The sequence below is a fragment of the Bidens hawaiensis genome, unplaced genomic scaffold (genome assembly GCF_021521415.1).
Source record: "Bidens hawaiensis isolate Kalapana, Puna unplaced genomic scaffold, B.hawaiensis_p1.1 tig00004539_1, whole genome shotgun sequence".
Taxonomy (NCBI): Eukaryota; Viridiplantae; Streptophyta; class Magnoliopsida; order Asterales; family Asteraceae; genus Bidens; species Bidens hawaiensis.
The window spans coordinates 32,359-55,060 of record NW_027491276.1 but is presented as its reverse complement, the minus strand read 5'-3'; positions in this window follow the sequence as shown (position 1 = coordinate 55,060).

Sequence of the window (22,702 nt, the reverse complement as noted above, 5' to 3'; positions counted from 1 at the left end):
TTAAACTAAAAAAAAAATTGTTCTAACATGTCTAATTTGAAGTCAGTGATCTAGTTCAATTTAGTGTGATTAGATCATAGCAGCGGAATGAGTAAATTAAATTAAACTAGTTTTTTTTTCCGGCGCGTTACGTTGGGTTGGGCTGAACATCCAAGTGTGTACAAAAACATACCATTGCGTTTTTACAACATTATTAAAAAAACTGATAACAGAGTCTGATGGTGGTTCGATAGGAATATTATTATATTAGTCTTTTCGACCAGGCTTTGCAGCTCTCGCCACAAAGCAGCCACCATGTCATTGAAGAATGTTGTAGTTGTCTCGTCATTGATTATTGTTGATGCACAATACTTGTATATATGTATAGAAGTGCAATATCTGCGTGAGACAAACTATTCAGATTTAACCACAAACTAAAAAGTTTAGGTTTAAGACGTTTGTAATTTAATTGATAAGATATACTTGAGGTGTAATATTAGTTTGTTTGACAAATAAAGCTATGCGTAGTGGACGGGCTACAAATTGGGCGAATTGCGACACATGACGTCCAGTCAGCAAAGGGTAAAAATTTATTTTTGCAGTGTAATGGTGTTGTACCTTAATATATATATACATATATATATATATATCCATACACAATCAATATTATAATAATAATAATAATCAGAAAGAGAAGCAGAGAGAAGAAGAGCGACAAAAGGATGCCCCCCCCCCTAATCGCCCCACATTTCGCCGGGGGACAGTGTTTGTAACTCATGATATAATATTAAATACTTAAATAATTTAATTAATCTAAGATATGCTTAAAATAAAAAAATCTAAATTAAATATACAAATTAAATAAAATAATTTAATTAAATATAAAATGAGATATACTTTTAATCATTTGAATAAATAAGATAATATAAATAGATAATCATAATAATAATAATAATAATAATAATATGTAATTATTTAAATATAATATGCAGTAAGGTGTAAATAAAAATTTTATTTAAAACTTTTAAGGAAAAACTACTTAATATATATGTAATTAATATAACAAATTTACAACGACGTTCAACGACGAGAAAACACCAATATTGGTGTCGGGTTTTAATAGTATAATGTTAATTTTAGTATTATGAAATATATATAACATATATATATATATATATGTGTAAACAAAAGCTTTTACGAGATTTGACAAGAAACTCAAGCTCCAAAATGTCGGTGTTAATAAAATAATATTTATTTAATAATTAATATTAATTATAAGTAATTATTTAAACACCTAAACCTTAAAACAAATAACAAAAACAATAAAAATCCAAAACTGGGCTGGCCAGGGCTCGAACCTGCGCCTGCACCCCTGGCCGGCTCAGCGTGTAACGTTACGCACAACAAACCAGCAGCTCTAACATGACAGCTGGGTGATAATGAAAAACGATTCCTTATATACGGATTTCAGTATTTAGCCCCAAATTGATTACAAACCCTAGGTTCTACAATCCGATTAACTGTTATGCGATTGTTCAATTAGTATTAGGGTTAACGTTAATTAATCCATGTCGATCTAGGTGCATAGTTTAATTACCTCAAACATCGATGATCTAATGCTGAACGGTGGAGACAAACTGACGGCGAGATAAGCCGGCGAACAGGGGTTTATGGCCAGAAACAAACCAATTCAGTTTAGGGCTTTGATAAACGACGTAACAAGGGTTGAGCAGACGGGATTAATTGGATTATAAAGATCGTTATGATGTCTAATGAAATACGGGTTAGGACGACGATGTATTTTAGTTATTACGTATAATAATTGACATTAGCGGTTTCTCTAATAAAGACACCGCCCCCCCCCCCCTAAAGCCCAACATGCTTTGGCGAGTGCCCTTTATAGTGGAATCATCAATAGTTTGGAAATGAAGTTTGATTTATCCCCTCGTCAGAAAGCGGTGTTTGAGTGTCTTCGGGCTCCTCGGGCTCAAGATTTCTTAAGTGTTCTCCCTATTGAAGGATTGGGCCAACATATGTCGGCTTTGGAGTACCGGGGCATCCTGAAGTATCGGTTAATGATCCCTTTGTTTCCAGTAGATGAGCCGTGCCCGGTTTGCCGTAAGGTTTGTTTGGATTCTTTTGGCGAGCATGCGGTTCACTGCAAAGAGTTGCCTGGGTTTAAGTACATGCATGATTTGGTGAGGGATGTTCTATGCGATGTTCTTAAACGAGCCGGAATTTCGGCTAAAAAGGAAGCCCCCGTAAACTTTCTTAGGGATCCTTAAGAAGGAAGATCTACATTACGACCGGCCGATATACTTGTTTTTGGGTGGGTAGGGGGAAAACACGCTTGTGTCGACCTCACAGGAGTGTCCCTTTTGTTGGGATTAGGGACACTGGATTTGTAGCAGGCCAGGCAGCATTGAAGGCGACATCGGGCAAGGTTGCTAAACACGAGAGAGCTTGTTTGGAGAATCAACACGTGTTTATCCCCTTCGCCTTTGACGCTTTTGGTTTCTTAGCTCCGGATGCCGTGGACCTTTTGAATAGGGTTCAGAAAGTTGTGTATAGTAACGTATCAGCCCATAAGAATCAAAACTTTGTTTTTAGTCGGATTGAGTTTGCTATCCAATAGGGGGTTGCGGAGCAGCTTGTTGCCCGCTTACCTGCCACTTCATTGTAAATTGTTTGGATGTTTCTATGAAATATAAAAGGAGCCAATTATTAAAAAAATTTAACTTTGTCGGTGAGGTTAGAAATACACGTTTCAATGATATACAATAGTCAATTCCATGTTTAGGACGAAGATTAGGGTGCAAGATACGATCTGGGTAAACGGGTTATGGGTTTGGATACGGGTTGGGTGTTGGATCTGGTTATAATATAAGTTTATATGATTTACAATCTAGTCCCTGCAGTTATTGTGTGGAAACAAAGAAGGTTAAAAGATATATTTAGGGTAAATATTAGATATAACTCAAATTTCTTTTAGTTAATTAATTAAATATAATAATGAAAATAATAAAAATATTATTAACTCGTAAACGAAACGTTTTGATGATACCCGGAAATGAAAACGGATCGAGTATTTGATACTGATAAAATAAACGAAAAAACCCAAGTTGTTACAGTGTTATCGCCCCAATCGCCCAAATTTCGCTGGAAGATGTCGCCCACTACGAGTGCCTAAGTGAGAATGCACTTCTGTTTCTCATGGAAGTAATATAATATTTGTACTTTGACATTTTAGGTCAAACGGAAGCAATTATCAGATTTGACACTAATATGTGCAAACACAAATGAACAAAATTAAAGAAAATCAACAACACATGTATGTGGAGATCAATCATAATGTTACCTTTATTACTGTAATATGAATACCAGATTAAAAAAACCATATTGATACAAACAAATAACCAAACCGAGATCAAAGTCAACCAAAACATAACACAAACACAGAAAATAGGGCAGAAATTAACAAAACACAAAAACAGAAACCGAAAAAAACAAAGCGAAGATCAACTTAATCAAAAGCTAACTACCTTTACAACAAAAACAAACAAATAGCTAACTATACAGTACCTTAATTCGACATCAGAAAAAGAAAAGAGGGCATCGATTCACCATTTTTATAAGTGCAATAGCATGGATGTGACCCGCATACCAACATGTTATCTACCAAAAAAGACTCACAACATCAATCAAATTACTCAAGATTTTGATCTCTAGCCATGGCTTCAACAAAGGTTACAATTCCAAATAGTTGACTGTCATCACAACCTTCGATCACTACTACAAAATTGGGCTTTTGTGACCAGGGTTGCGGTCGCAAAACGTTTGCAATTTCCTTGTTGCGGTCGCTTTGCGACCAAAATTGGGGTTGGAAAAAGACGCGTTGCAATTGCCTTCTTGCGACCAAGTTCCAACCGCTGCTATGCTTTTGCGATAAAATTTTGCAACTAATAAAACTGTCGCAAATGTTGCAATCAGTTAAAGCAATCGCAAATGTTGCAACCTGTTTAAAACAGTCGCAAATGTTGCAGCCGGTTTAACATGGTTGCAAATTTTGCAACCAGTTTTTGCGACCGCTTGCTTTTTACAACTTGCAACCGTTTTTGTGACTGCTTGCTTGTTTACAACTTGCAACCTTTTTTGTGACCATGAATTTATTTATTTATTTAGTTTTTGGTTTAAGCAATTTTATATATTAAACATGCTAATATGGTCATATTTTTTAAATTCAATCATATATCATAATTTCATATAACTCCACAAAAGAAATTACAAACTAAAATGTCAAATACCAAAGTTATCCTAACATAAAGTATCCTAACATTCAAAACAAAGTGTATGATATCTTGTCCATGTTAAATTAACAAAGTGTATAGTAACACACCTTTTACTTCCAGAATTGGCAGCTCAGCTTTCATTTCGAAGTACCTTAATGTATTGTATAACTCGGTTTCCTTAGTACCAAACCTGGATGCTAAAGGGTCATTATAACCAAGGCTAGTTGGAAGGACATGTTAACCTATAATAAGATAAAAATAATTTGATATTAATCCTAAACTCATGAACAAAGCCCATAAAGATAACTTAACATTTTGAACAAAATGTTTACCTTTCTGATCAATTAAATGGATAAATACGCATCTCACTACTACAAAAAGAGGTATTTGATTCCGCCAAATCCGTAGCAAATCTATAGTAAACCTAGCAAACAGGGGTTTGCTACAGGATTTGGTCCGTAGGTACAAGTCTCGTACCTAACTTATTTGCTATGGGTTTTTGCTACGAAATCGAAATTGTTTAACCCCCTTTATCTCTACGTAGGGTATACATTCACTTTTCTTAACTCTACGTAGGCACTACATCACATACTTTACCTCTTGATGTACTTGAAGTAGTCAAATAATTATTAACTAAAAATAAACTAATCTAGACACTAAGTAATACTCTAGACCCTTAAACTTAACTTAAACTATTAACCGGCAAGTGAACCGGTCGACTCTAGTACAGCTAAGTAAGTCCGGATATCGAATCCACGAGACTCTTTAAATTACGAAACTAGCAAATTAGACTCAACTACAAGACACGACTATTTATTAATAATATTTGAGGGAGATTTTAAAACTAATTAATTAAAACTCTAATAATAATTAACTAATGATTACTTTAATTAAACTATTAATAACTAATTAATAAAATAATAAAACAAACAATAATTATTTAAATAATAATAAAACATAATCATTACTTATTAATTAATTAATAAAACTTAAACCTAATTAATTTTAACTAAAAAACAATTTAGAAAACTTGGATTGATTCAGATGATTAAAATAACTACCCAGACCGGAATCCCCAAAGTTACGATTATTAATTTAAATGGAAAAACGCAAGTTATGGAACCGGGATCATAAGATAGACCCTTGACAGAAAACCCGAAAAGGACCCTTGAACTTCAAGAAGACGCCTATGGATTTCTAACAAGTTTTAAGACTCACCAGTTTTATATTAAACTTCCTTACGGTTATTTAATCGCTTATGTCTAAGTATCTTTTATGACGAAAACCTACCTTACAGCGCAGAATTCAAAAGATAGCAAAGCAGACTCAATTAATTTAATTGACTAAGCTGACAATAAAACCTTGACGGACTCCTTACGAAGAACTAAATCTAGCAATCCCGACAAGCAAAGATCTATCAACAACCTATCACCTTACAGCTTTCTAGGCTGGCAGTTCACTTTTATCTATTTACTTGATTTTATTGTTTCTATGATTTTAATGCATATTAATCACAAACTAGTCAAGAACACACAGTAAATGACCTAACAAAACCCTATCCTATGAAACAATCAACAAGGGCAATGTGAAACAATAAATTCAAGTAAACAAAACCAAGTAATCATACGCATTAACTGAATCAAACTCAACCATTTACTTAAAACATAAAATCCATAACGAAACGAAAATCCAAATAAAATTCAAACCGAACTAAGGTTCATCACGACCTAGGCAGTCTATGGAATTTAGCCTAGCATATTAAAATCTAAATCAAACAAAGTAATAGAAACTGAAAATATGGTGTAATAATAAAGAACGAAAGATAATAGGCGATAAAACCCGTATTCTTCGATCTTAAACGTCTAGCTCTTCACCGGATGTTCTATTGCCTTCAAAATCACCACGAGACTCGTAAGATGGCTCCAAAAACTCTCTAATTCGGCTGGTGGCTTAAGGTTATTGTCAGGTTTAAGTTAAATGCGTTTAAATAGCGAAAACTAGGCCCGACAAGAAGCAAAAACAAAATAACTCTAGCCCAGATGTGCCTAGGCGCCTTTTTGCCTTTCCCCTAGGCGCGGCACGGCGTGCTCTTCTATGGGGGGCGGTCAGACAGGCCCGGTCTGACCGGTTCTCTGTCCGGTTCCTTCCTGATGCGTCCGGATCTCCGTTACGGCTCGTTTTAGCTCGTTTTTCGCCCTTTTTCATCACGATCAAACCCCGGAACCTACGAAACATAAAAACGTTAGTAGTATACAAATCTCGACTAAAAACAAACAAAAACTATTAAAATATTAATTAAATATACACGGGAACATAAATATTTAGCATTATATCACCTCATTTCACTTCACCTTTCTGTAAGGAAATTGTTTAACCCCCTTTACCTCTCTTTATTTAATGTAATTTTGATTTTTAAATTATTGCGTGTATGTGTGTGTGAAGGATTATAAACCCGTTAACATTTTAACCCACCTTGCATTTAACGTCCCTTAACCCATGGAGGGAGTGGTGTGTCACTCGTTAACCCTTGTCAACTAAGATCTAACGCTTGGGGCATCAAGGTATACCCTGTTATGGGCAAAATTAATTCCAAGGTCTTAGAATTCAGGGTCAACTTAAGGATCCTTGCATCGCATCAGGATCCTGACGGACATAACCATGATAAAGATCCTCACAGTGTATCATGATCACAAACATAAGACAGTATCCTAGGTAATCAATGTTATTTGTTGACATAATCTTTTCACCCTTGACTTGGTCTTGCAAGTAACATTTAATAATTAATTCCTAGCTGAAGACCAGGTCAAACATTCAATATTAACACGTTATAGAAATTATAGCCACCATTTAATGATGAAGATATGCAAATATGTAACTGCTCCAGGTAGGGGTGTTCTTCGGGTTTGTTTTTCGGGTTTTGGGTTCTTCGGGTTTCAAAGTTTTTATTTTAGACTCGAAACCCAACCAAAATCTCTCACAGTTATTTCGGGTTTGGGTTTTCTGGGTTCGGGTTTTTTCGGGTTAGGTTAATCGGGTTTCGGGTATCTAAGAAAACAATAGGAAAATAAAAAGAAGTAAAGAAAAACCACAATACGAAAACTAAAACAACATATTTTTCTTACTTGTTACGTAAATAACCAAATTTATAAATAAATATAGTAAGGTAAACCAACATATTCTTCTATCGCATTGTTATTAGCCATGCATAAATAGAACATATATATAAACATTAAACAATCGATCAACTATAATAGGTGGAATATGAACAAGTGGAATTTTAGAGTGTTCTGTATAAAGTCTACACACCTAATAATAATAATATTATGTTTTTAAACAAATAGTTTATTCGGATTGACCCGAAACCTAGAAATCAGACCCAAGAATCAACCCGAATTACTTCGATTCGGGTTCGCGTTGGCCTTTTCTCGGGTTCGGGTTTTTTTGGTCGGGTTAGTTTGGGTTCGGGTTTATGTTTTCTCGGGTTAGGTTTCGCGTTTTGGGTAAAAGCGACAGCCTTAGCTCCAGGTACCTTGACAGGACAATTAATGCCTATTATTGCTTATTATAATTCCTAGTGAATAGCTGTTGTAACTATAAATAAAGGTAGCATGATCACATATGACACATACACACACCCGTATACACTCTTTTGTACTCATAGCAGCGATCAAGCACTTCGAACACTTGTATTCACCTATTTTAACTTAATATAATTGAGGCAGGGGATAGGTTTCCCCTCCCGAGGTTTTTTGCCGGAGTTCCTTTAAGGATCACGGGCTTTTTACTCGCTAAATCGTTGTGTCACGTGCAACATTTACTTATTACTTTGATCAAATATTCTAGCATCCTACCTCATACACAATGTTTGGTTACTTGATTATCCTCGTTTAATTTTTGATCAAAACATTCCCCTAGGCCTAATGGTCGAAGACAGGGTTTCCTGTGTGATTTGTATAAAGTATGCATTGTGGCTAGTTTTACAACTTAATATTATTCTATTGACTTAACTCAACGATAATGGTATGTTGATGTCAAAGGGCTTTTCCAAGAGGTTTGTTTCGGTAGTTGTACGCAAAAAGAATGTGTATTTATAAGGAGCAGAGTGAAATTTGTCGTTCCAAAAATCAGTTATAAGGTGTGAGTTGTTGTTTAATAAAAAGTAATGATAGGTTAAGGTCATGGTGTATAATATATCTAACTCCTCTTAATTTCAGATAAGCATCACATTATTTATTTTCCTCTCTTTCACTCCATCTCACTCAAAGGAAATGTTTTAATCCATTTAATTCAATATCACTCCTATTAATTATTAATTTAATATATTGTTTTTTTCCTTTTAACCCGTAAAAAACATAATCCATTGCCCTTTTTAATAAATTTAACACAAGCGAGAAGTGATTTAATCCATCATTAAAGTATCATGTCATCTTAATTTATGTTTGGCTTTAGAGTATAACCCATGACCTAATCAAATGTACCGAATGGAACCATGGTATATAAAAAGGAAAGAAATAAAAATAATGCACTTTTAAAATTCGCAACTACAAAATGTCAAAATGTACAAACCTTGAAGATACAAAAACAAATATCAACTACATATACTGATCAACATTAACTAATAGTTAATGATCAGCCTAACATTTATGAGTAACCTATATATAATATAATAGAGAATTAAGTTAACAATCTCTTCTTCCAGTTATTGTTAAACAAAGTCAGTGAAATAATATTAGTATAAAGTGCCAATTTAATTGAACAAAGTGCATCTACGTAGTCATTTCATCAACATGGACACCCTTTCAACTAATTGTTTCATTGACTTTTAACTAACTGCTTCATTTACTTATAACTACATAGTCATCTCATCAACCTAACAAATTGTTTGTTAAGATATATGGTAAGAATTAAGATTTGATTGTTATTTGTTAATCATATCATTGGAGTTGGGTTTTTGTTTTATTGAATAGGATCAGGCCTATTAAATTTGATTTGGTGGTTGCCGGTTACTAAGCCGAGCCCGTTTGTCTAAGGATGGCGGGTTGGTGAAGTTAGGCCAAGACCAACTTGGTGCGGATTTGAGGATTAGGCCGAGCCCTTCTAATGTGGCTTAGTGAATTGGACCAAGTTTAATCTAATGAAATTTAATGAATTGGCCGAGCTTATCGGGTTAAGCATGATCGAAGCTTATGCTCGAGCCTACTTTATATTCACCCGAGTTATGGGTCAAATCCAATTTGAATATGACCCGTACGTCTTATACGTAGTTGGTTAAATAGATTCTATACGTTTTTCGGTCATCCACTCTCTCGAGACGAATAATTTTTATTAAAAATAAGAAAAAAATCGACCTTTTTTTTAAGGTTGACACACGGTACCTCCTACAGAGCGTGTGAGTTTAAGATTGTAATGCCCGGACCATACCATTAAACCTGAAGCTCTAAATAGTTGCAATGGCAAGCAGTGAAATAGAACAGAAAGCCGAAATAAGATAGAAAGCAATACCTTAATTGATGAAAATTGGTTGATCCTACTTCGGTTGAGTGGGCCAAAGACATGCCTCTTGTCCTTCTTATTATTATATATTATAATTATAATTTGCAAATACCTTATCAAACTCAAGATTACCATTTGTTTCAAATTATGCATTACATGTTGTAATTCTTGCTTTGAATGTTGTACATTTTCTATTCCCTTTGTTGCGCTCCACGTGTTATTCTGCCTTTACAACTGTGTTTCTCCCGGTACAGCGTGTTAATCCACCTTTACACTTGTGTGTCTCATCTTTTGTAACAATACTAGGTTACTAACTCGTGTAGTATACGGGTGGAAAATAGAAAATTCGTCACGTAAAGAAATTTGATTATATATTTGAATATTATATTATTCGTCTAATAAACACAAATAATTTTAACTGACAATATCGTCCGTTCTTGAAAGTAAGTTCATTGAACTTGTCTAAAATCGAAGTATATACAAAGTTTATTAAATCATATACAGGATATAATGAATTGTTAATTAGAAGATCATCGGTAATTTTTACATTCATTTGTCGTCATTTGGACCCCTACCCTTAACATTCCATTCACCTATATCCAATAATTAATTCGCAAATTATTTTATCTCTTCAACATGTAAGGATTGACATCCAATTGTGAGCCTCGTGTTTTTTTTATAGTTTAAGTACCTTTCACTTTGACAAGATGTAGGAAGAACTTATTGAAGTGTAATTTAAAATAAACACGAACAAAAGTCTATACAATCTAACTATTTATTTAACAAAAGTATCATAAATTTAACATTTACAACTCCCTAAATGCTTCCTTTTATACAAGGTTTATACTTTAATTTGTAGCATTTCGTTGTTGTCAAAGATTAATATAAAAAAGAACAAATTGGTTTTTTTAATAGCTAATAACTAAACACTTAGAAACATCAATTGGCTTATATGACTTGTTTAACGATTCATTGAGCCATAACTTGTATACACTCTAATCTTGACTTGAACTTGTTATGACTTCAACTCAAGATGCTAATAACCCATCTGGTATTATAGTATTTTTCAAAATACCTTACCGGAAAACCGTAATAGTTCAACATCTCCATTGAATTTTTTATTTTAATATGGAACCTAAAGAGATTATAAGAAAATTATATAATAATTAAAATCAATACAAACAAAAAGGAAAAAAAAAGAATTGTTAATGAAATAATGAATAATATGAGAATCAACTATTAGAGTATCAAATTAAACCTTACCGGAATAATTAATCTCCCTTACCGGAATTGGCGATGATGGAGATAGTAATCCAAGAGAGAGAGAGAGAGAGAGAGATTATAATGGTTAGGGTTTTCAACATTAAGATTTATATAATGTAAATGAGATAATTTAGTATGTTTTTGAATTCTAATAATAATTAAAATAATTAATATCATAATTACATTAATAGGTTTATTATGGATTGTTTGACCAGATTGTAAAAATATTTAAGTTATTGTAAATTTTAAATTTTAAAATTGGATATATATTTAGTAATAATGAATTTTTAATCATGGTATATTTAGACATTATGGAATGTTTGACAAATTAAATTCAAAAGTTAAAAATTTAAAACTAAAAATTCTTTTAAAAATAATAAGTTTCAATCGTAGTAATGTTACACGTTATGAAATGTTTGACCATTGATTTACAAAATTTACCTTTGAGTTACAATTTTGTTTTAAAGTTTACAAAATTATTAAAATGACATAAAACATTGAGGACTACTGTTATAATATGGTGACACAAAATAAACATAACGAAAGTTTATTTTTCTGGATTCAAACATATATTTAGAATTGGTTATCAGAAATATGTTGGTTTTATTTAAGGCACAAATCTTGAATTTAATTAGACATTATTTACATTTACTCATAAATAAAATTTAAAGTTTGATGATATTGAAAACTATAAAATCATATATATGTATCTATTATAATTTTAAAGAAATGTAGATGTCAAATAAAAAAAGATCATTTTACATTAATTACAAGACGTAGCATTTATATTTTAATTCAAATACAAAAACATACAAACACAATCAGAGAGAAATGAAAATTTAAAACATGTTTATAAATTATACCATGAGTATAAATAACACATGTTAATTAAAGCATAATACTCTAATGAAATCAAAATAAAAATGTATTGTATTATACACATTTTGCATAACTAATTTGACAATAAATATAAACAATATGTGTGTGTGTGTATAATTAATGAGTATCATAGTTTTTTATAATACCGGTTTTTGTAATCTTCAATATCAAACAAATAATCATTGATAAACAAACGACTGACAGCTGAGTCATAGGAATTTGAGGCATAAACTTTCTCTAAGAATGAAAATATAATAAAAGTTAAAAATTATTATATGAAGTATGTAAACGTTTGAAAAATCTAGAAAAAAAGTCCGTTTTAAGAATTTTTGAAAAAGTAAAACGTCTAATTGTGTCGTAAATTTCTTCCAAAATTGATTTTAAAGAAACGTCATAACTCATAACTAATAAATTAATTAGTGGTCAACATATATTGTAAAGGCTTAAAATCAGAAGTTGGCAAAATATAGTATCATTAATTATGATTGTATAATTTTGGTCAAATGGTATAAGATTAAAAGTTTGTTGAGATTGAAGACATTAATATTGATAGTTGCGATTAGAAACTATAAAAAATATTTTAAATTTATCAATTTCCGTATTTAATAGGATTTAAATTTGTTATACTTGAGACTAAATTGATGGTAAAATTTCGTAACTTATTAAGGAATCTGAATTGATTTCCATAATCAATTGTAATAAATATTTTTTTAGAATTCAAAATTCAAAACTTTACATTTTTTTAAGTTGACTAACTAAATAATATATAATTAAAATAAATAAAAGGTAAATGTAAAGTTTGATGAGATTGAAAACTATAAACATCTTTTAAAATTTTCAAATTGTGTATTTAATATGGTATAAATTTGTTATGCTTAATAGATGGTTATATTAATAAGATACATTTAATATTAATAGGAAATAGTATGTAGATAATATAAAATTTTAAAACACCAAAAGAAATTCACTTAATACAAGAAACCTTTAAGTAGAATTTAACCTATAATAAAAATCATGGAAATGTGAAAATAAATGAAAATCATGGAAAGTTTATTATTGTATTTACGTAATTAAAATTATGAAAATATAGTAAATACATTTTGACCAATAATGAAAATCATGAAAATATATTGAATTGGATTTGGCAAAGATATTCTTTAACAAATGGTGAAATTCAAACTCTATAATATATTTTTGTAAATTTCATATAAATGATGAGAATTGAATTTTGATATATATATATATATATATATATATATGATATTTGAATGGGGAAAATCGGTTTCTAAAATACCATATTAAATGCGTATAAATCTAAAAATGTAACGTAAGATAATATTGGAAAGTATAATAACATTTTAAATTACGTTGACATTGGTAAATTAATTGGACTTTGACCAACAACAATATAAGATTGATTATCTTACTATAGATAATTTAATGTATTATAGAATAATCAATTAAATTTCATTTCTGGATTATATAATAATCAATTGAATTACATAAATTGTGAAAAATAAATAAATTCATGAATACTAACAGAAATATACATTAATATTAAACAAAAATAAAAGGCATCTTATCAAACAATCCTCAATCCATGAAATTAATTAGCTATATCAAGTTGGGACAATAACCTGAAATGATAAAATTAAATATTAATATCACATAATTAATAAATTACAAATTATGGAAGATTTGAATCATGTGAAAAAATGTAAAATTGATGCTATAATTTACATCAGAAAAATTTGAATCGCGTTACCGGAAAAACGAAATAGTGAAGATCTCCATTGAATCTTCGATTTTGATATATAACATAAAGAGATTATAAGAAAAAATCATATAATTATTAATATAAATAAAAACAAAAACATAAAACAAAAATAATTGTAATTGATATAAAACATCATGCTTGGGAATGCAAGACTTCCGTAAATAGGCTTGAATTCTATTACCCTGAAACATTAATATTAACATTAGTAAAAAATTGTATGAATGATATAGAAAAATTATGAATGTGTAAGAATACCATTTTGTCTTGCAAAATCATTTCGATCGACCAATCCTCATCGGGCTTTGAATTATCCTTCAGATGCCAATACACTTTGAGGATACACTCACTATTAATAACTTCAAGTTGGTTCAACATAGTGATATTTGTTGACTCCATCTTGCTATGGTGAGAAATAAAAAATAAACAAAACATTAATATCTGAACAATAACAATTTTAAGCCAAAAAATAAAAAAAACATAGAGGATATAAACAGACGAAAAATTATAAACCTTAGAAACAAAGATAATCGTTTTTGCTAAAGCGGGTTTGATAGTGTACGAATTACCCTATGAAAGACAAGTATTTATACGGATTGAACTTTGGTATAATGGATTATAGAAAGAATGTATATAGAGAATTAATTAGAAACAAAAAGTTATGGAATTCAAATTAAACCTAAATTAATGTCGAAAATTAGGCAATTATGATTAGTGAATTTTGAAAATTTTAGCGTAGATCTATATTGTTATTTGAAAATTTTAGTCAATTAGGTTTAATTTACAATAATATAATTAATCATCAATTATAATATCGTATATCTAATATATAAATTATATTATAATATTAACACAATTTTATCAATTTAACACAAATTGGTTTTTATTTATTACTAATAACACAATTTTAATATAATTGAACATCAATTATCAATTACAATACTATCAATCAGAATATTTAAAAGTAAATTATTTACAACTCATAATTCCTCTATTTAGCATCAGTCAACGGGTCAACATGCTTATTTATAGTAAACATTAAAAGGGCTTAATCAATTCCTTAATCATCAAATCCTTAATCAAATGAATTACAAAAATTAATTAAAATATACAACTTCCGTAATTAAATAATTTTGGTGATACTAAATACAGGAATTCTGTATTTATAGTAAATGGGTCAACAATAATTAAATAGTTAATAGTAATGGGTCAACATTCGTAATTAAAGATCCGTATTTATAGTAAACCTTAAGTATAGTTAATTAAATAGTTAATAGTTAATCAAATAAGAAACAATAGTTAAATAAAATATAGAAATTCCATAATTAAAGAATTCTTGAATCAAATGGGTAATTCATTCCTAAATTCCTAAATTTAATATTTGTATAAGTCAATTGGTGAAATTCAAAAATTTTCATAAATATAATATTAGAACCAATTATACTAAAGTGAAATTGACAATCTTTGTATATTGAATCAAGCTTTTATCAATCCGAGCTTAAGTAGCTTGCGAGTCGCTCGGTTCGTTCGCAACACTAGTACTAATGTTGCAGGTTGCTATTCATTTGAAAAAACTAAATTCCTATATATTTCATCTTTTTTAAATTTCATTGGTCTAAATCCTCCTATCCGGCTTGGAACAAAAATAATAAAGCAACAATTGCCACCAAAAGCAAAGAAATCGCCCAAACAATCACAACTAAACTAAAAGAATGAATAGAGTTTATCATTGAAATATGTTAATTGACAAAAATCCAAGGGGGGATAGTTCAGACAACAATTATTTACAACTCCAAAGACAAAGTGAGTATAAAAGGTGCAAGTATACCCGTTGGTAGGGCTGTGCAAATCCTGTTTCTGAACCCCCAAACTCGCAAGAGCGACATTACCGACCATTCAGAACCACATACAAAACAATAGGTTTGGGCGTTTGGCTATAGGATCTAAATTATAGCTTAATTTGATGTGGTTCGGTTCTGGTTCTGAACCATATATTCTATTTGAATCCTTTGAAAATCCCTCTGATCTCAATTACCCAGCCTTTAAATAGATCACATATTGGCTATTAAATCACAAAATTGCAGATTTACACACAACAAGAATAGGCAACGATATCATTTTTTTGGAGTTCCATTGGTGCAATGAAATAAGTATTTAGCAAAGAATAACTGAACCAGAAACAATATTTGACCTATTAATTCCTTTCAAGGCTTTAATTAGGGCACAAACTAACCACATAAATGTCAAGTAGGTCATTTTGCAAAATCGAATGCATGTAGAATCAAGGCTTCTTTTTTCATTGCTCCAAGCAACATCTAACTTTATGCCCTAATTTTGAAATAAGCAACCTGCCACTCACCATGACTCCAAATCTGAAAACACAAGAAAAGGGAACACTCGCGTCAAAAGACAACCCCAAAAGAAAAAAACAATAACCATAAAACAATGTTAAAAGTTATACCACGAATGCATCTCAAATCTCAATTGCAGATTGTTGGTGCATTTTGTGACTGTCGCTATGCAATTCTGACCAGCGGAGACGAAGTGGCGAAGTTAGAACAACTTCGCCATATGCGAAGTTAGAACAACTTCGCCTACAGGCCCAAGCCCAAGCCCGCGAAGTTGGTTATCTATATATATGTGTGTCTTGTTTAGGGTTTTGTATCCAGAAAAACTGAGAGTATTTGTGTAGCTGTCATTGTTTAGAGAGAAACAGATAGAGAGTGTTGTGTGGGCAGACCCGAGGTAGAGCTCACCTCGGGTCAGCCGTGTTTTTGATTATTATATAAAGGATCTGCAGATTCGTTTATCTCATTCGTGTGTTTGTTTGTGTGTAATCGTGTTCTTCGTCTTCAACACCATAAACGAGTCTAGTAGGATTCCGCACTCTTAGACCTCGTGCGGATCTCGTATCGATCAGCGACGCCCCGGGGGGACTTACAAGTGGTATCAGAGCCTTAGGCTCTTATGCTATGGTTCGAGATCTGCATTTTGGTGTTTCTGGCCCGTTTCTGATGTGTTTTTGGCTGAACAGCCGCCGTCGGCGAAGTTATTGGGTTCAGGCGAAGTTGTCGCTAAAATTTTAGGGTTTTGGCAAAGTTGACTTTTTGGCGAAGTTGACTGTTGACTTTTGGCGAAGTTAAAAAAAATTAAAAAAAAAAATTTGATTGGAGTTTTCGTCTGTATGGCCAGGTGTACACGATTATTGTGAGACCGAAAATGTTGTTCCAACAAAGAGAGACAATTGGTATCTCTTGGTCTTACGTGTGAACAAATACGGGTCAACTCTGGATATGGAGTTGAAGTTGCGAATGAGATATTGATTGAAACTGGATATTGACACATGTTTGGTTATTTGGGTGTTTTTGGGCCAAGAAATGATTATTGTTCGAGGTTGACCAACTGAAGAAAGTCAGATTTTTCGGGTTTTCGTCATTATTGGATCGTGGTCAAAGCTTATTATTTATGTTATTTTCAAGGCATTCGAGAATTGGATCATGAAAACGTGGGATACGAGCATCCGGGATGCTTATTTATTAAGGTGAAAATTTTGGAAAAAGTTGGATTTAATCGGGAATTAATTTGTTTAAGTTCTGATCGTTATCCCTGGTGATTGAAGATGCTTCGGATTTACTAATGGTCATGTGTGTTAGATTCTGTCAAGGTGGTTTTGTGATGAAACTGATCACTTGATGTTGAGTAGTTGAAGATTGAACCTTATCTTACTATGTAATTCCGACTAGTTGGGTGAAGTTGTGGAGGGAGCCCAACTTCACGCGTTGGTGAAGTTAGGAACAACTTCACGTGTTGGTTGAGATGATCGATTAGGCACGGGGATACAGGTCAAATATCACGATCGATATAGTTCGGAGGAGCTTACACTGAAGGGGAGATCTGATATGGAAGACGCGGGGTGATTGGTAGATTTGTGGAGCTACAAGACAGTTTCAGACACGGCTGGTTGAAGACAGGATGGATGTTGCATGTATATGTGAAGTTCGAGTTTGAAGATCACAGTGCAATCGAGTCCTACCAGAAGAAGAAAACAGAAGATCATCAGTTAAGAGGGTGTCTGTTGGTGCATGTTTTGTAACAGATGATCTTTTGTGTTTGTTAGAATTGAGAGCAACGGTCAAAGGGGAGTCTGTTGGTGCGTTTTGTGACAGTCGCTATGCAATTCTGACCAGCGGAGACGAAGTGGCGAAGTTAGAACAACTTCGCCATAGGCGAAGTTAGAACGACTTCGCCTACAGGCCCAAGCCCAAGCCCGCGAAGTTGGTTATCTATATATATGTGTCTTGTTTAGGGTTTTGTATCTAGAAAAACTGAGAGTATTTGTGTAGTTGTCATTGTTTAGAGAGAAACAGATAGAGAGTGTTGTGTGGGCAGACCCGAGGTAGAGCTCACCTCGGGTCAGCCGTGTTTTTGTTTATGTTCGGTATGTAACGTGGTTTTGATTATTATATAAGGATCTGCAGATTCGTTTATCTCATTCGTGTGTTTGTTTGTGTGTAATCGTGTTCTTCGTCTTCAACACCATAAACGAGTCTAGGAGGATTCCGCACTCCTAGACCTCGTGCGGATCTCGTATCGATCAGCGACGCCCCGGGGGGAGTTACACAGATTGATGATACATATAATTAAGATCATACAATACAAGTATGACATTGATTTGTTGAGCTGTAACATCCATTAGTAGGATTGGAATTAATTTGTTCGAGAAGGAAATTAGATTGGATAAAAATTAATTTCTAGAAGAGGGAAATTAATTTGGGAAAAAATTAGGAAGATTGGAATATAAAACTTGGAGGAAGTTTTAAATTATTTTGGAAAAATTTTTTAGGGGAACACACGTGTGATGAAAATTTTCATACCATGAACATTTTAGTGGCATACATATTTTAAATTTTACTAACAATAGGTAACGAAAAAATATGGCATACGTAAATTCTCATAAAAGAAACTCAATATTAGTAACACAAAAAAATAATAAATGTCATCAAAAATGTATATCAAGCAAATATGATATACAATTGAAAACTTATATTAGTGACACAAAAGTCAAAGGTCATTAAATGCGTGTGTCATGACTTTTATATTTTATAATGTATGAAGGATCCTTCGTTATATCAGATTATCAGTCCTTCGTTATATTATGAAACCGACCCTACCCGTAGGGTATGCATTTTAAGGTCAATACCCGTACTCGAAACCGTACCCGATTTATACCCGTAAATACATGGACCCGGTCGTACCCTATACCCGATACCCGGTTATACCCGATACCAATTTTCTAATACCCGAAATAATACATGAGTTTTTATAGTATATTTTTATGTTACTTCACAACTTTTATGTTTAAGTTTTTATAAAGTGCATATTACTAAGTAAATAATTTGTAATTAAGTGGATTTATGGTTTTTGTTATATAGTTTAATTAATACAAAGCAAATTTAAATTTTAAACAAATTAAAAAAGGTATAAAAAAATTACAAATTCAAAACCGGGTATTAATAGCCGGTCGTACCCGGTTACAATACCCGAAGCCGATCATACCCTACCCGGGTACATAGGGTTGAGTTTTTCTCCTCAATACCCTACCCGAACCCTACCCGATTTATTTCAATACCCGATTTTCCAACACGATCATACCCGAAACCGGTTCTATACCCGAACCCGGGTATTAGAAAAAACCCGATTTATGCACCTCTAGTAATGACCACTAACAAGTCATAGATGTCTTAATGGGCCATATTGGACCTTGATAAAATTCGTGGGCCATGATGAGTGTTATTATGTCATATTTTGTTTTAATGGATTGTAGAGTCATGTTAAAAATAATAAAAAATAACATGACATGTATGTCTTAATGGCCATAGTATATCATCATCATCCTCCTTGGATATAAGGCACATAACATTCAGCCAGTGAAACACAAGCTCATTGGTGCATGTATCTTTGTCTTTCGGTTATCAACGCCACCACATGATGGCTGATTAACCTTGTTATTTTCACGAAATTAGTAAAATAACGTCAAAATTAGTGCAATTTCACTTTTGCCCACCTGAGGGCCCACACATACATAAATTATATGCATGCACTGCAAGTAGGGCATATTAATGGCCATATTAGACCTTGATAAGTCTTAATTGACCATGAAGGATGTCATATTGCATTTTAAAGGGTCATATTAGGTTGTAATGTATCATATAAGATGTAACAAGTAATAACATGTAGTATATGTCTTAATGGGCCGTATTGGGCCTTGAAAGAACTCAATGGGCCATTACGGGCCTTGATAAATCGTAGTGGGCCATTATGAGTTTTGTTATGCCATATTGAGTTTCAATGAGTTGTGTTGAGTTGTATTAGATGTAATGGACAATAACATACATACATACATATATATATAAAGTGTCCGGTTCAATGGTCGATCATGTTCTGAAAACAAGTTTTTAAATGGGGGGTCTAGTTAGTTTTTGGAGATTTTATTAAGTATATTAGTAACTTATCTTTGTTATAATTTTTTTTATTATTATTTGACTTTAAGATAGTGAGCTATGGATTTTTGCTACCGAGTTATGAAAATAGTTTTACATTATCGTTTCTTGATTTTTATACGAATTTATTTAATTATTTTTAAATCTTTAATTTCTCGATGTAGCTACGGATTTGCTACATATTTCATTGAATTCTTTTGTAACTTTATTTATTGATTTTTGCTACCAATTTTGCAACGATTATAATTCAAACTTTTCTCTCAGTATTTTTATTTATTCAGGTTATCAGTTTGCTACGAATTTACTAAACTTTTCAAGAAAATATATTTTTTTAATGGATTTGCTACGGCTTTTGCTACCAATTTTATGAAGTTGTTTTTATTATTCTTATATTCTCAAGTTTGCTACGGATTTTGCTACCGATTTTATGAAGTTGTTTTTATTATTTTTATTTTTTCAAATTTGTTACGGATTTTACTATAGATTTTATGATGCCATTTTTAATATTTTTATTTTCTCAAGTATGCTACGAATTTAGCTACGGACTTTCATTTGCAACGGAATATGCGTAGCTAAATCATAGCAAAATGTGGGCCTAGCTAATCCGTAGCTACTTCGTAGCAAAATTTGCAACCAACTTTTTCCATAGCAAAAAATCCGTACCTAATACCTGTTTGTGTAGTAGTGATAGTTAGATTTAGCTTCTCTCTCTCTCAGCGGACGAACCAGAGCAGCCACTGTTCCATTTTACATCTCCGGCCACCACCATCGTCTTCAACCATCTGTACCGCCGTCTTCAATCACCATCGTCTTTCAGGTGATTTGGAAATCTATGTGGCGGTGGTCTGGTGTTTCGGCCATTGACGGGGATGCTTTTCATGACCTTCGATTTAAGAAGCTGATTATGATTGCTATCAAGGGTTATTATTATCATATTCTCCTTATATCTTTCTTCACCGTAATGGTTTTTTTTCACTTCAGTTTCACTATATTAACTGAGGAGATTAACAATCTGTTTGGTTTTTAAAGTTAGGAACTTAAGGATTTATTGATAATTAGGTTATGTCTTATATTAGTTTAGGAAGTTAGTGATGTGATATATGAAAGTTGCATTTAACAGGTTTATTTTGGCTAATAAAGTCACCTTTTGTTACTGTTTTTGTAGGATTTGTTTCACTAAATTGTTTATGGTGTGCTACATCAGTGCATCTTCATATAACTGTTGGTCTAGGTGATACAGTTGTGGACGTCATAAAAAGATGCACTTAGACAATCCACAATGCAATGTGGCCCTTATATGTGCCCTTCTCACCTATCCAAGGCCACATAAGCTTCCCAACATCAAAATACCTCATTTGCAAGAGATCATTATCATATGGGTCTCTCATCTCCACTCACAAACATCACTTTTTCTATCATTTTTAAGCCCTTAGCTAAGGGCTTTATTCACTCTCTCTCATCTCTTGTTTTATATATGGATAGAAACATCATCAACGACAAAGCTTAGATTCAGTAAAAAAAACTAGCATAAAAATGTCAGTACGAAATACAGCAAAAATAATCTAGCAACAAAATCAAAGACAAAAAATCTAACACAAATTGGGGAAAGAAAATTATTGCTTGATTTAATGGTGCAGTTACTTTTAGGAAATAATGTATAAAAAAAAGGTCTCTTTAAGAGTAAAATATAAAACAGAATCATAACAAAACTTGAAAATACTAACCTAACATTCAAGCATAAAACAAACAAAAACCAAATAATATCTACAGCCCATGTTCAGGGCTTCACACCACAATCTGAACTGAAATGGTCAAATACAATTTATCTGATACTAATTGAAATCCATTATTAGTTGGTTTGTAAACTCGGACGCAGCAATTTGGGGTACTTTATTTCAGTGTTACTACATCTGGGCTGTTGTGTTGAATATTAAATACTGTTTTGTGGATTGTGATAGTTAGGCTTAATAACAAGCTTCATTTGTAAGTTTTAGCTACTGACACAATATTTGATTAATTATAATAATTGATGATAATTTGATTAGATTCAAACAGGTTGTTTTTTTTTGTGCAATGTGTCTCTTTGGATACTATTTTTTCTTTATGGTGCAGTTCAAATGGAAGATGAATGTTCACTCGGACCTCAACTTTGTAGAGGTGGTTCAATGGGGTCCAACTCGAAGCGATTTTGTGAGGAAGCTGGCACGCTAGCTCTTCAATGTGATGTAACTGAGGACTTGAGCTATTAAATGTTTGAAAATTATTTGATAATTTTATCTGAAGTATATGTATTTTATGAGTCAGTATTGAAGCAAGATTTTGTTTTGGTATCAGGTTAACCGTAGAGACTTCAGTGAAGGTACCATCCAACTTAATGCCAAGAAGAAAGCAAGCTTAAATTACTATGCTTAGGTTACGATGATTATTTTGAATGTAGCCATCCACCTCTTCAAATTGATAGATACAGCAAATGTCTTTGCTTTCATTTCTTTTAAGGACCTAGCGCAACGCCTGGGTCTTAAATT